Below are 13,794 nucleotides of genomic sequence, written 5' to 3'. Positions count from 1 at the left end.
ACAAGGCGGGCCATTGGAGGCTTCTGGAAGAAATGCGCTCCAGAGAGAAAGCTAGACCTCTTGGGCTGAGACCGCCAGGAATAAGGAAGAGCAGAGTCTCCTGCAGGGAGGTGTTGAAGAGGCCAGACGCCATTCCGAGTCTGAATTCCAGGTCTCACTTAAACCGGCTGTGTGTGTATTGAACAAGTCACACAGCCCCTCCAAAACTTGGTTTCTACGTGTGTGAAGTATGGGCTCCCGTGGGTCACTGTGGGGACGAGCATCACATACTGTACAGAAAGCACATGGCAGGGGCGCCTGGGTGGCTCAGTGGTTAAGCCGCTGCCTTCGGCTCAGGTCATGATCTCAGGGTCCTGGGATCGAGCCCCGCATCAGGCTCTCTGCTCAGCAGGGAGCCTGCTTCCTCCTCTCTCTCTGCCTGCCTCTCTGCCTGCTTGTGCTCTCTCTGTCAAATAAATAAATAAAATCTTTAAAAAAAAAAAAAAAAAAGAAAGCACATGGCAAATGCCCAGCACTTATAGGGACTCAGTAGACAAGGAATTATTATTTCTAGGCAGGGACCTGTTCTTTGAAGGGGCAAGTTATTGAAACTGAATGTTCTGGACTGATTCCCTGTGTTGATCAGGTTATGGTTGAAATATCTACTTGGCAGGTGTAGGCATTTTCTAGCATCTTCCCTGTGACTTGTAGCCTTCCTCCTGCTCGGCAAGCCTACCTTGGAAATTTCCACTTGGCTGCCACACAGCTCTCGGGCCAAAGGGAAACCCCACCCCACACATCCCCTCATGTCGTCCGGAGGCAGCAACTCTGGGCCGACCCGTACCTGCACCTCTCCTTGCCTGCCATGTTTTGTCTGCAAACCTCCCACATCTTCTCACATCTTCTCTCTGTAAGCTTCTGGGAGACAAATGATTACCTTATGTTTCTTTGACCCCTCCCTAGCACCCAGCACAGGTCCAAGAATTTTCTAGATTGTCTGATCCCTTGCTAGGCATGGTGTAGTCCACAGATGGGCATCAGCAGCATCACCTGGGAGCTGCACAGAGTCTCAGGCTCCCCTCCAAATCTACCAAATCAGAATCCCATCCCAAAGGGATTCAAGAGCACAGGGCTGGAGAAACATTGCCCAAGTCTGCTACTCCCCAGACTTCAATCCCTCACAGCTTCCCTTCAAAGAAAGACTTAGCCATTTTTTTCAGTACCACCTACACTCTGTATTGCTAATATATATTTTTAAATGACTTTACATTGACATTATGTCTTGCTTAGCCTTATCCTAAGCAGTAATACCCAGTCTGTCAATAGTTCATTCAGCAAGGCAGAAAGAAATACGTTTTTTAATAAGACTTAAAGGTCTAAGTGAAAAAAAAAAAATCTGTGGGTATACATTAAAATAAATGCATAGCCGTCAAAGTACAATGATTCTCCGTCTATCATCTAAAATTAACTTATACAGGGGCACCCAGGTAGCTCAGTCAATTGAGCATCTAGCTCTTGATTTCAGCTCAGGTCATGACCCTGGGGGTCCTGAGATGGAGCCCTTCTTCAGGCTCTGCACTCGGTGGGAGTCTGCTTGTCTCCCTCTCCCTAGATCCCTCCCCACCCCCACTTGCGTGTGTAGGCATGCACACTGTCTAACAAATAAATAAATCTTGAGAAAATAAAATTAACTCATACACCACCAAGGGCACACCTACCCCACTTGAGCAAACACAGTTCTATGTTTTTCGTAACTGAATTAGAAGACATCTTCCCAGCTCCCGATCCTGTGTCTGGATCAGCTCCCACCTACTAGGGTTGCCTTGTGAGGTAGACGCATGTGCCTGCAAAACACAGATAGTTGTAGCGGAAGGTGGGAGGCAGAAAATCTGGGTTCTGGCCCTGTACCATCCCTTCAAAACTTGCCAAATCACAGCCCTCTTCGGGGTTCATTTTTGTGGGTTCGCTGATCTCAAGGTTCCCTTCCATAGCTAACGATATGACATGATACATGAGAGCAGAGGCTCCAGAGTCAGAATGACTTTGGGGTGAAATGAAGTCTCCCCTACTAGCTAATTTCATTGAGACTCTGTTTTCCTCATCCATAAAATGGGAGCAATAAATGGACACAACACCCCTATCAGAGGATTTTTGCAAGAATTAAGAAAAGGAAAGCTGAAAAGTGCTGCAATTGAAATCTAGCACGCAGTACTCAATAAAATACATAGTTATTAATACTTTTCTTGGCCTCAAAAGCAAGAATAGCTAATAATTATGGTATATTTAATTTGTAGCAGGCACTATGTGAAGCACTTTACACTGTGTCCTTTTAGCCTTACAATAACCCAGTGAGGTAGGAATTTTGGTTCTCCACATTTCATAGATGAAGAAACTCTGAGCCACTTGCTCACACTCATGCATTTCATAAGTGGTATAACGGGGTATGAGGACAGGTCCTCTGACTCGAGAGTCAGTGTTCATAACCTCAACCCATTATCCTGCCTTCCTGCAGAATACCGGTCAACACATAGACTTTGCCAATGCAACAAATATTATGGGATGTTGGCAGAGTAGTTCCCAGCGCAGGTGAACACTTGCTGAACGTGAGCTGGTCTAGTTACCATTAGCTCTGCTATTATGTAGTGAGCCTTCACATCTGAATAAGACCCTAGTAGGCATAGAGAGGTCCATTACCCTTCAGTTATGATGAAGACATCCTTATTTTTTAATGCTTTTTTATTCTTTTTTTTTTTTAAGATTTTATTTATTTATTTGACAGAAAGAGATCCCAAGTAGGCAGAGAGGCAAGCGGGGAGAAGGGGAGGCAGGCTCCCTGCTGAGCAGAGAGCCTGACCTGAGCCCAAGGCAGAGGCTTAACCCACTGAGCCACTCAGGCGCCCCAAAGCTTTTTTATTTTTAAGTATAACATACATTTAAAAAACGAACAGGGGGAGGGGGCGCCTAGGTGGCTCAGTGGGTTAAAGCATCTGCCTTTGGCTCGGGTCATGATCCCAGGGTCCTGGGATCGAGCCCCGCTTAGGTCTCTGCTCAGCAGGGAGCCTGCTTCCTCCTCTCTCTCTGCCTACCTCTCTGCCTGCTTGTGATCTCTGTCTGTCAAAAAAAAAAAAAAAATCTTAAAAAATAATGAATACTGTTTTTCTGAAAATAAATAAATTGGGAGAAAAAAAAAAGAAAAAAAACCATCTCTGTGGATATGAACTTTCTCCATATATTATTTCTAGAAATAAAGCTTTATATTTATCACATGGCCAAAAAAAAAAAAAAAAAATGAACAGGGGTACCGCAGTGGCTCAGTGGGTTAAGTGTCCCAGTCTTGGGTTCAGCTCAGGTCAGATCTCAGCGTCACGACACCGAGTCTCATGCAGGGCTCCACGCTCACTGCTTAAGACTCTCTCCCTCTCTCTCCCTCTGCCCCTTTCCTCCCTCTCCCTCTCTCAAAAAAACAAGAGGAACAAAATACAAATGTGCAGCTCAATAGTTATCTCCAAGTGAATAGCCATATATCTCACACTCAGTTGCCCCAGAAGCTCCTAGATACTTTCTCTCCCTCCTCCTCAAATATATAACTGCTACACCAGGGGTTCTCATCCCCAATATATACATTTGGGGCTGGGTACTTCTTTGCTGTGGGGGTTGCCTTCCACATGTGGGATATGTAGCAGCCTACCCGGCTTCCACAAGCTAGAGGCCAACAGCACCTTCCCCAGATGGCAACAAAAAATGGCAACAATTTCTCTAGATGTTGACAAGTGTTCCCTCGGGGGGCAAAATCACTCCCAGCTTAGAACCTCTGCACTATCATGAACTTTTTGGTAACCACTTTCTTTGCTTTCTTTTTGACTTTAATGAAGCATGCATCCTTAAATATTATCATTTCATCTTGCCTGGTAAAAGGAATTCTGTCTACTTTAATCTATTAAAAAGGCCTCTAATCATGGCCCCCTAAAATAACCTAGGGGGGCAGTGACCATATAATTTCTCCTCCAAACTGGATGCACAGACATTACCCGGGACTGACCCCGGCAAGCCAGCACGATCATCCTACTTTTAGGGAACCTCTGCTGGGAGTGAACATTATTCTCACAGCCACACACAATTAGGGCCCCCTTACCCACTGGATAATTGTATATGAAGTGGCAGAGGGTAATTAAAAGCAGCATATCCCCAAGGGCAAAGTAACATAGACCCAGATAAATATCTCAAGGCTGAAGAGCTGTGAAGCAGAAACCTCATTGCCTTGGCCCTTACGGAGGTGTATTCTTCAAAGAATTTGCTGAAAGGCACCACTTAAATATCTGCTTTCACCACGTTAGCACAACAAAGTGATTAAAATACATGCCTTCCAAGATTCAAACATAAATGCTGAAAGGATCAAGATCACCCCTTATAAAAGGTTTAGGGTCTGTAGTGGATTTTTAATCAATATATATCTGCCTTTTTCCCTCAGTGTCATTGGAAAGTAGAGCAACCACTATCAAGGTGACGTGCTGTGCACTGTGATCTCATAAGTCCTGACACTGACCATGTTAAAAGTGACAACTAAGGCTTTCCTTACATATGCAAGAATTCATATTGATAGCCTATTTGCCTGAATATAATGCAGCTTGTCCTCCATTCTTTGGGACATCAAAGAAAACAGAAATCAGCTTTCACGGACTTAGACACTTGAACATTTCAGCAAATGTTGAGTTGACTTCCTTAGCATCCATTTCCCCTTTATCCAGCAACTGTCTTCATCTGGAGGTCCAACCCTCTGGTGTCCATGGTCCATGTCATCTGGGTGAGACTCAACCACAAGGCAAAACCCTCAACCTCTGCAGAAGTCACTTGGTACATGGCTTTCCTACAAACCCATGTCCATCTGGCCAACTGTAACTCGTTTTGAGGCTTTTTGTTAAACAAACGGGCAAAGGAGTCTTAGACTTCTTTATTGGACCTCCACCTGAAATTGTGTAATCTGGCAATGCTACCTACCATCAGCTAGACATCCAACAAGGAGCGCCATACACAAAGGCAAGAAGAGGAAGACAGAGCTGAAGATGAGAAGAAAGAAATCAGATTCCAAAGTCATTGTTCAGCCCTGAGCAAGAGGCTCTTGAGGCCAGTTCTAGGTATGTATCTTTTTAGTAACTTAAACTTGTATGTATGAGAAAAATTTATATATATATCCTGATTCCACTTCAACTGGGTGTTTGTCACTTACTAGGAAAATACACCCTGTGGCAGTAGCTTATCAATTTTTTAGACAGCAACTCACAGTAAGAATTACATTTAATACTGCAACCCAGAATGTGCATGCAGCCTCAGATCGAGACTCAAAGTTTCCTAAAACAACAGAACACTTACTAACATAAGATGATGGTGATATTCTCTGTTCTGTTATACTTTAAATAAAAATACTGGTTGTAGCCCACTAAATTGATATCATGACCGTCATTTTAAAAAACACTGCCTTGTGAGATTAGGTTAAAAACTGATTTCACCAGAAAAAATGAGATAAGAAATACCACGATAATTTCAATTATTGAGGAAAATAGGAGGTTTGGCCCCTAAATCAAGTGTCTAGCAATAGAAAATTGCTACCTTAGTGTTGCTCTCTGATCTACCCAGGACACATGTTGACCAAGAAAAGGAAAAAAAATAATCCTAATGACCTAGAAATAAATGAATTACTACCAAAAAAAAAAAAAAAGCATTTTCTAAAACAAAATAAAAACCATGTCTAAAAAGAGAGAGATGAGAAATACATTAAATAAGGAAAGAGACACCTAAATCCTGTTGCTGAGCCGAGTTACATGATTTATTTATCTACAGGTTGAAGATAGCAATTTCAGTGAACCTCAGCAGTAACTGAGTATGTAAAAATAGTGTCTTCATGATAAGATCAGATCTCTGGGGCAGATGTAGAGGGAAGTAGAGGGAGAGAGGAAGGGAGGGAGAGAAAGAGGAGAGAGAGAGAGAGAGGTCATTTGCAGTATAAACCTCAAGCCTTCACTTAAGTGTGTATTGTGTGTAAAATAACTACGAAGCGTTCCTGAAATTTTAGGCAATTACTGCAGGCTGGATAAGATAGGGTATTTTTAACTGTTTTCCATGTACCTTATTTGTATTGTCACTTAGCCAAAACTTCCTTTTTGTCTTCTCAGAAGCACTGCAGAGTCTTGATTAAATCTGTGGCATCAAATGGAGAAGTCGGATTCTCATGCTTGCTAGCAACAGAGGCCAGTGCCTGTGAACAATGCTGAGAAAACTTAGCTGCTTTCACACCCTTGAGTGGCTGTAGCTTTAATTCCTCCCAAATTATTCTAGATTATTAGTCCCCAGCACAGGGGTTCTGCCTGTTTAAGAAGCCAGGAACCGCCCTGCCACTACGATGAAAGTCTATTAATATCAAAGCAAAGTGACGTTGAAGGCAATCAGTTACTAGCACATCCTGGAGAAGTGACTTCTGAGAATTTTTACAGGGAGAATGAAAACCAAACCTCACTATGATGGCATTTTAGGTAGACTTCTTCATCTTCCATCATTATATTTTTCAAATACATTCCACCTGCATTACTGAATTTAAGCAAATAAAGTGTTTGATTAATATTTGCAGATGTCATAAAGAAGTGATTAACCTCTCCTGGGTAAGAAGTCCTTGGAATTGCCTGAATTCTTCTGGCCCTCTTTTAGGAAATGTAAGCACTGTTCAAAGGCGTGTGTGTGTGCGCGCACACACACACGCGCTTGTGCTTTACTTTTTATTATAAAATTCTTGGATATACAAAAAAGAAAAAAGAATCATAGAATTATCAATATAACCGTCAACTAGTTTGTGCCATTTAACGTAAAGATAACCCAAGTGTTTTCCTTGGGTCAGTCGCCATCATGTTATTTAACTGATTGAAAAAAAAAGAGAGAGAGAGGAGGTATTTGTTATTACTATTACTTTAATCATCATCATTAATGCCATCACAGCCCATCCCTGTTAGAGGCACAGTCATGGTTAACAGCCTGGCACCTGGAATCAGACCTCAGGAAAACTCCAAATGACCACCGTGACTTATGGCAAGTTCCTTAACCTCTCTCTGGGCTCAGCTTACCACTCCGTGGACTATTCACGATGCCTACTGGGGCGTCTGACACGCCAGAAGCTGTCAACCACCATTCTTAACAGCATGTGGATGGCAGATGAAAGTGCAGCCAGAGGAGGTTAAGTAAGGCGAAGCTGCTTTTCTTCTCCTCCAGATATTTGATTTGGAAGTTCCCTTTGGGACGGGGAACAGCATGTCCTAGATTGCGCGAAAATCCTGTACACATCCTCCAAATGGGTTGGTAAATTTCTGGAGCAAACACTAGCTAACCTTGAAGGATCAAACAGGTTTTCCCGAGAGACTGCTGCTGTCAGCACTCCAGAGTCTTTCTTCTGAAGGGGCCACCTTCCAGAAGCACCCGTCTGGGTACCAGCAAGCCCACCAAGTTGGTTCGCAAAGTTCAGAGGAGTTGGCTCTGGTATGTTTACAAGTCCTAGCAGATCGCAGGAATGCTCGGGATAATGATTACCCCACCCAGGAGCGCCCAGCCCAACCCTCTCACATCTGGAAGGAAGCGGCCACACAAAGGAGAGCACGGGAGACCTCCTCCCGCGCGCGGCTGCTTTCTCAGGCGCGGGGAAGATTCCCGAAGAGCTCTCACCCCTTTTGTCAACAACACCAGCCACTGCTCAGCAGTGTCGTTCGGCGCACAGGGCACTGGATCAATGCAAAGGAAGAGTTTATCTTCCAGTCCAAACCGAATGGCATTTCGCAAAATATCATCTTTGTATCATCTTTGCCCCCTCCCCGTGACCCAGACACGCAAACACACGCGCGCCCCCGAGCAAACACACACACACACACACACACACACACACGAAGGTAAAAGGTGAAATACTCCAGAAAATAGAGGGCGAGCCACACGCACACAGCCTTTTCAACACAGGAGCGGCTAGAACCCGACACACCTAGTTCAGAAACGCAGAGGAACCAAGCCCTGGGTAGCCTCTGCTAACGCCGGGGATTTCCCCCCAGTCCTTTCAGCCCTGCCTAGAGAAAGTCTCTGGGATTCATCAGCATTTCTCCCACCTCCCACGGACGCGCACCAACCAAAGCACATGGTCCCCGGCGGCGCGTCTGCAAACCCCACCAGCGCCAACGCCTCGAAACCGCCAAACTTCCTGTCTCCACAGCACCGAAGCGCCCAGAGCGCCGCGCCAAGTGCCCCAGAGGCTCGGGCGGAGGCCGCCGGCAGCCCGGGGGCGGGGTTTCCTGGCCGCCCGAGCGCCCGAGCCCCGCACCTCCGCTGGGGGTCTCGGGCAGCGCGCGCAGCGCCGGGGCAGCACGCGGAGCGCCCGCGGTGGCCGACGCTCGCGGCAGCGCCCCCGCCGCGCGCTGGATTCCCCCGGGCGGTCGCCCACCTACCTGCTCCGCCGCCTCCTCCCTCGGGCGCTCGGGCGCCGCCGGCCGCTACTTTATTGTCTCGGTGGCTCACCGCTCGGGACCCGGGGACCCGGCTGTGCGCCAGCCCCGCGAACAACTCCGCGCCGCGCCGCGCCTTCCCCGGCGCCTGCCTTCCTCTTCCTCCTCTTCCTCTCGGCCCAAGCTCCCGCTCAGCACGCGAGCCGCGCAGCCCGACTCCCGGGCTCGCTGGGCCGCCAGCGCCCGCCACATCCCCCGGCCCGGGGCCGCTCGTCGCCCCCGCCGCCGCTCGCCGCGCGTCCTCGCCTCGGTCCACACTTACGGCTGTGCCCGGGCCGCCTGCCTCGCGTCCTCCCGTGCCCGCGTCCCGCCCGCCGGCTCTCGCTGTCAGCCCGGGCTCCCGGCTCCGCTCTCCCCAGCTGCCCCCGCCCCGCCGCCTCTCCGGGGGCTGGGGCGGCCGCTGCCAATGAGACTCGGCTGATGCGCTGTTCCGGCCCAGTCATTGTATTGGGAGGGGAGGAAGGGGAGGGGAGCCGGAGGAAGGGAGGGGGCGCCCTCGGCCCCCGCCGCGCGGCAGCCGGCTGCGCTCGCCTACCCCAGCGGAGAAAAGGCGCTGGTGCCAAGGGGCGCGGAGCGGCTGGCGCGGCCGGCGGTGGCGGGAGAGGGAGGGGCAGCAGCCCGCGCCTCTCCATCCCTCGCTCCGAGGCGGAAAAGCGCGGGGAGGGACTCGGTTCGCCTCCCGGGCTTCAAGCATCCCAAGCCCCGATTGCCCTTAGAATAAAGGGGGTGAGGCGCGGGCGGCTGCGGGCCCCGCGGGATCCAGTCCGGAACGGGAGTGGGTCTGGCTCACGACTTGATCGGAGATTCCTGCGAACCTGGTGGCTCCTCTTGAAAGAAAGGAGGATCGAGGAGGGGAGGAAAGAGGGAAAGGAGGGAGGGAGAGAGGTAGTAAGAGAGAAGGAACGAGAGAGGGGGAAAAAAGAGTTAAAAGGAGTAAGAGCCTACCCCAGGCCTGTCATTTTCCCTCCAGAACAGTTCTGTGATTCAGGCGTGTTTCATTATGATTTCTTTACTGACGAAAAAAACTCCAGAGGTTAACTCAAATAGCTGATACACGAGAAGACCCGAGAGTGCAGCTGCATCTGACGCTGCGCGTGAGGTAGCAAATGAGAGAAGAGCAGAGGAAGAAGGGAGGACCCTTCGGGAAGGATCTGCTCCGGAGACTTTCACATCGTCTCTAAACGAGTTGACCAGTCGAGCGCTAAAGGTGCACCGTCAGGGATTTCCCCGACAGAGAGAAAGTAATTCCCAAACAGCTTTGTCTGTGTGTCCCATTGCCGGACCCACTTCTCTTTACACTATGAATTACTTCAATTTTAAAACTCAAATCTATTTTTAAAAATAATTGACCCCAGCGTTTTGTTGGAAGTTTAATTGATTGATCAATGTCAATGTTTAGGAGACCACAGTTCCAGTAACCCTGCTTTTGGCATTTCTCCTCCTCCTCTTTCTTCTTTCCCTCTTCCCCTTCTCCGTCTCCTTCTTTTCACGGATCACCAGCCTACACAGAAGGACCCGGTGGGAGAGGGAAGACTCCCTTGATTTCTCCCGTCCTGGTATAACTGCTATGGACAAGAAGTGGAAAGCAAGGCGTGAAGCAGTGAAGGCTTGAGATGGAGTGGTGTATCATATTACATCTGTATGGTGTGAAGTTTAATTAAATTTTCTTCTGGTGTCGAATGGAAGGCTTGCTTCTCATTAAATAGAATATATTGAATGAATAGCTGACATCTATTGAGCAGCTAGGACATGCCCCCCCAGATCTGAGCTAAGTAAGCACTTCACTTATTGTTCTCTCATTTGGTTCTCCTGGAAGAAAAGGGACGGACTAGATGCCCCATGAGTTCAGGGTCTCTGCTGGCCTTGTTCAACCTCTCCTGCCACAAGAGCAGTTGCTCATTCAAGGTCAGTTGACTTAATGGACTTCCATTTTGCAGTGGGGGAAACCTAAGGGTCAGAGAGGTTAACTGACCTGTGGGAGAATACGAAACTAGAACGTGGTGGTATGGGTCTTTGAATTCAGATCCAAAGACGCCCTAACCACTGCACGATACTGTCTGTTCTGCGTGAACAGCAACATTAGGGCTCCAGGTAAGACAGCGGTGCAAAGAAGGATGGCTTTCTCTGCCTTCCTAAGTGCACATAATTTCTTTGGAGAGAAAGTCAATACCCATAGCTTGGTCACTAGAGAACATCCCAGGGAGGGTACAGCAAAGTGAAACAACGCAGGGAAAATAAATAGTACAAGGCTGGCCATCCAAAAAGTGCTTGGCGTATGTGTTTTTTTTGGGAGAGGGGGGACTAGATACAGTCTATTACATTAAAAAATGCAATGTAGGCGATGTCAGTAATGTTGATGTGGTGGGTCAGAGTAGTCTAGAGAGTTTTCTGGAAGAGATGGGATATTTACTGGATTTTCTTGAAACAAAGAGGCTTCAGCTTCACAATGGGAGTTCCAAGACTGTAATATCTGGGCTTGAAGCCCAACTTTTCCAATAATTCAACCTAAAATGGGGTTAAGAATAATGCCAACCCCGGGGCGCCTGGGTGGCTCAGTGGGTTAAAGCCTCTGCCTTTGGCTCAGGTCATGATCCCAGGGTCGTGGGCTCGAGACCCACATCGGGCTCTCTGCTCTGCGGAAAGCCTGTTTCCGCCTCTCTCTCTGCCTGCCTCTCTGCCTACTTGTGATCTCTGTCTGTCAAGTAAATAAATAAAATCCTTTAAAAAAAAAAAAAAGAAAGAAATAATAATGCCAACCTTGTGGGGTTGTTTTAAGAATTGAATTAGTTAACACATAGAAAGCATTTGGAATAGTGTCTGAAACATGGTGCATGCTTAAATATTAAGTGATTATTTTAAAAATTAAGCGATTATTATTAAAGAAGAGGGGGCAGCTTTCTTTCCAACTTCAACCTTCTGATAAATATTTATAAAATATACACAATAGCAAAATTTTAAAAATGTAGCAGAACAAAGAAACAAAACTTGTTTTCTTTATTCTTCCTCAAGTATAGAATTACTAATTCTGGTTCCATTTTAGAAGGGAGGATTTGTTTTTGTTTTTAATAGTTGAGACAGTTATATTGGGAAATCTGGGGTTAGGGTTGATGGAACCTCACATTCCTGGACCTCTGCTCCAGAAGGCTCAGGGACCAGAAAGCTGCATTTTTAACAAACTTTTCAGGGCTCCACTTGAAGAACACTTTTTTGCTCTTCACTCCTAATCCCTCAAGGCCTGCCCTCCTCACTGACCCAGGCATTTTTTTCCCCACCCTAAATTGTTAAACTCGTATGACGGATGAAATGCTGTGTGTGCATTTCTATTTAATTCAACACACATTTAGTAAGCACCCATTTTTGTGCAAATGACTAAAACTCAGCCGGAAGATGGGTAACATCCTTCCTGCTAGCAAGGAGTTTACAATCTAGAAGAAAAAATGGGGACACGAAAAGGTGTAATCATAAGGTTAAGGTTTGTTTGGGTTTTTTTTTAAGATTTTATTTATCTGACAGACAGAGATCACAAGCAGGCAGAGAGAGAGAGAGGAGGAAGCAGGCTCCCTGCTGAGCAGAGAGCCCGATGGCGGGGCTCGATCCCAGGACCCTGAGATCATGACCTGAGCCGGAGGCAGAGGCTTAAACCCATTGAGCCACCCAGGTGCCCCAGGTTAAGGTGTTTTGAGTGCTTACCATGTACAGGGCCTGTGACAAGGGCTTAAACCTGTTGACAAGGTGGGAGGGAATATATAAGAGAAGTTCAAAGGGTACCACTGGAAGAAGGAATCCAGAAAGGGCTTTACGAAGAAGGCAGCATTTCCAAGCTGCTTTCCTGAAAGGAATCACTCCACTTACAAGAGAGCATGGTCAGAAGCCTAAACAGAGGGGCTCCTGGGTGGCTCAGTGGTTAAAGTCTCTGCCTTCGGCTCAGGTCGTGATCTCAGGGTCCTGGGATCGAGTCCCGCATCGGGCTCTCTGCTCAGCAGGGAGTCTGCTTCCTCCTCTTGTCTATCTCTGCCTGCCTCTCTGCCTACTTGTGATCTGTCTGTCAAATAAATAAAAAATAAAAAAATATATTAAAAAAAAGAAGCCTAAACAGAGAATGCATCAAGCAGTGAAGCCCCATAGATTTGTAAGTTCGAAGAACCAAGAAGAGACCAGAATAAGTACTCAGGGAACAGATAAGCAACATTAGCTAGTAAACTAGAACAGAGGCGAAGTGATCAGAAATGGTGGGGACTGTGGGAAAATGGAGAATATATTGTCCCCTTTGGAATCAGGCAGTCACTGTCATGGGAGCATCGATCCGATCAAACCGATGTTTTTGATTTTCCAAGAAAAGCAGAATTTTGGTAGGAAATCCCCCAAAGTTTAAAAAAAGCTGAGCAAGCCACAAAATTTTTAAAAATATTCTATACTCAAAATGAAACCTGTCTGTAGGTCAAATCCACCACGGACTGCCCATCTGTAATCGCTACTACGGGCTTGTTGGAGGAACCACATTCAGATTAAAAATAACTAACAATTCCTTTACTTTGGGGATGACTAGTAAATGTTTAATGCTGAGCTGTCCTGATATGTGGAATTTCTAGGTGACAAATGAAGGCCTCACCAATCACTCCGTACAGGATGGAATGGTGGAGGTTGAGATCTTTGATGCCGGATGGTGCTAGAAATTCCATGGATCCCCACTTTCCAGTTCTTTATCTCTGTACAGTATAAAGGAGTATGTTTGGGTATGTGTATCGTGAGATTCAGGTACTGAAGTAGTAAGAACATCCTTCATAAATATTTTATCTCCAAATTAAAATAGATTTATTTATTGGTTTCTGTACCTACTTATGTACTTATTTATTTGAGCTAAAGATAGATATATACTCATTAGGCAAGTTTTTGACAATACAAAAAGTACATAAAATAGAAATTGAAAATCACCCATAAGTTCACCATGCTAAATGAGCACCTTTACCATATATTCTTGTAGACTTTTAAAAATGTACGTGTAAACACACAGATCATTTGCTATATTGCTGTAGCGTAATGCATACACCCAATTCCCTATTGATGTATTGGGGTACCCTGGGGCCTCTTCGATTTTTTTGTTTTATGTAGTATTTTAAAACCAAATCTAAAGAGAAATCACACCATCCCTGAAGCACCCTGGTCCTCTTAGCTTCAAGAAGTTTGTGCTTTCTAAAAATTTCCTGCTGAAAACACAGGTCTGGGATAATAATGTAAATACTGCTTGCATCTTTCATAGCTAAAAGCTTGTGAGGGAGCAAATGTCCATTAGTTTTAT

General features: G+C 46.3%; 1 protein-coding gene across 1 annotated transcript in view; it reads right to left on the bottom strand.

Moving 5' to 3' along the window:
• Window positions 1-9,462, bottom strand: part of FRMD4B (FERM domain containing 4B) — a 324,824-nt gene extending 315,362 nt beyond the window's left edge. The window contains exon 1 of the mRNA XM_044253189.1: window positions 9,444-9,462. The gene's annotated coding sequence lies outside the window, so the exon portion shown is untranslated. The remainder of the gene's footprint in view (window positions 1-9,443) is intronic.
• Between the last annotated feature and the right edge of the window lie 4,332 nt (window positions 9,463-13,794).

The sequence above is a fragment of the Neovison vison genome, chromosome 6 (assembly GCF_020171115.1).
Source record: "Neovison vison isolate M4711 chromosome 6, ASM_NN_V1, whole genome shotgun sequence".
Classification (NCBI taxonomy): Eukaryota; Metazoa; Chordata; class Mammalia; order Carnivora; family Mustelidae; genus Neogale; species Neogale vison.
This window is presented reverse-complemented; position numbering and strand designations above follow the sequence as displayed.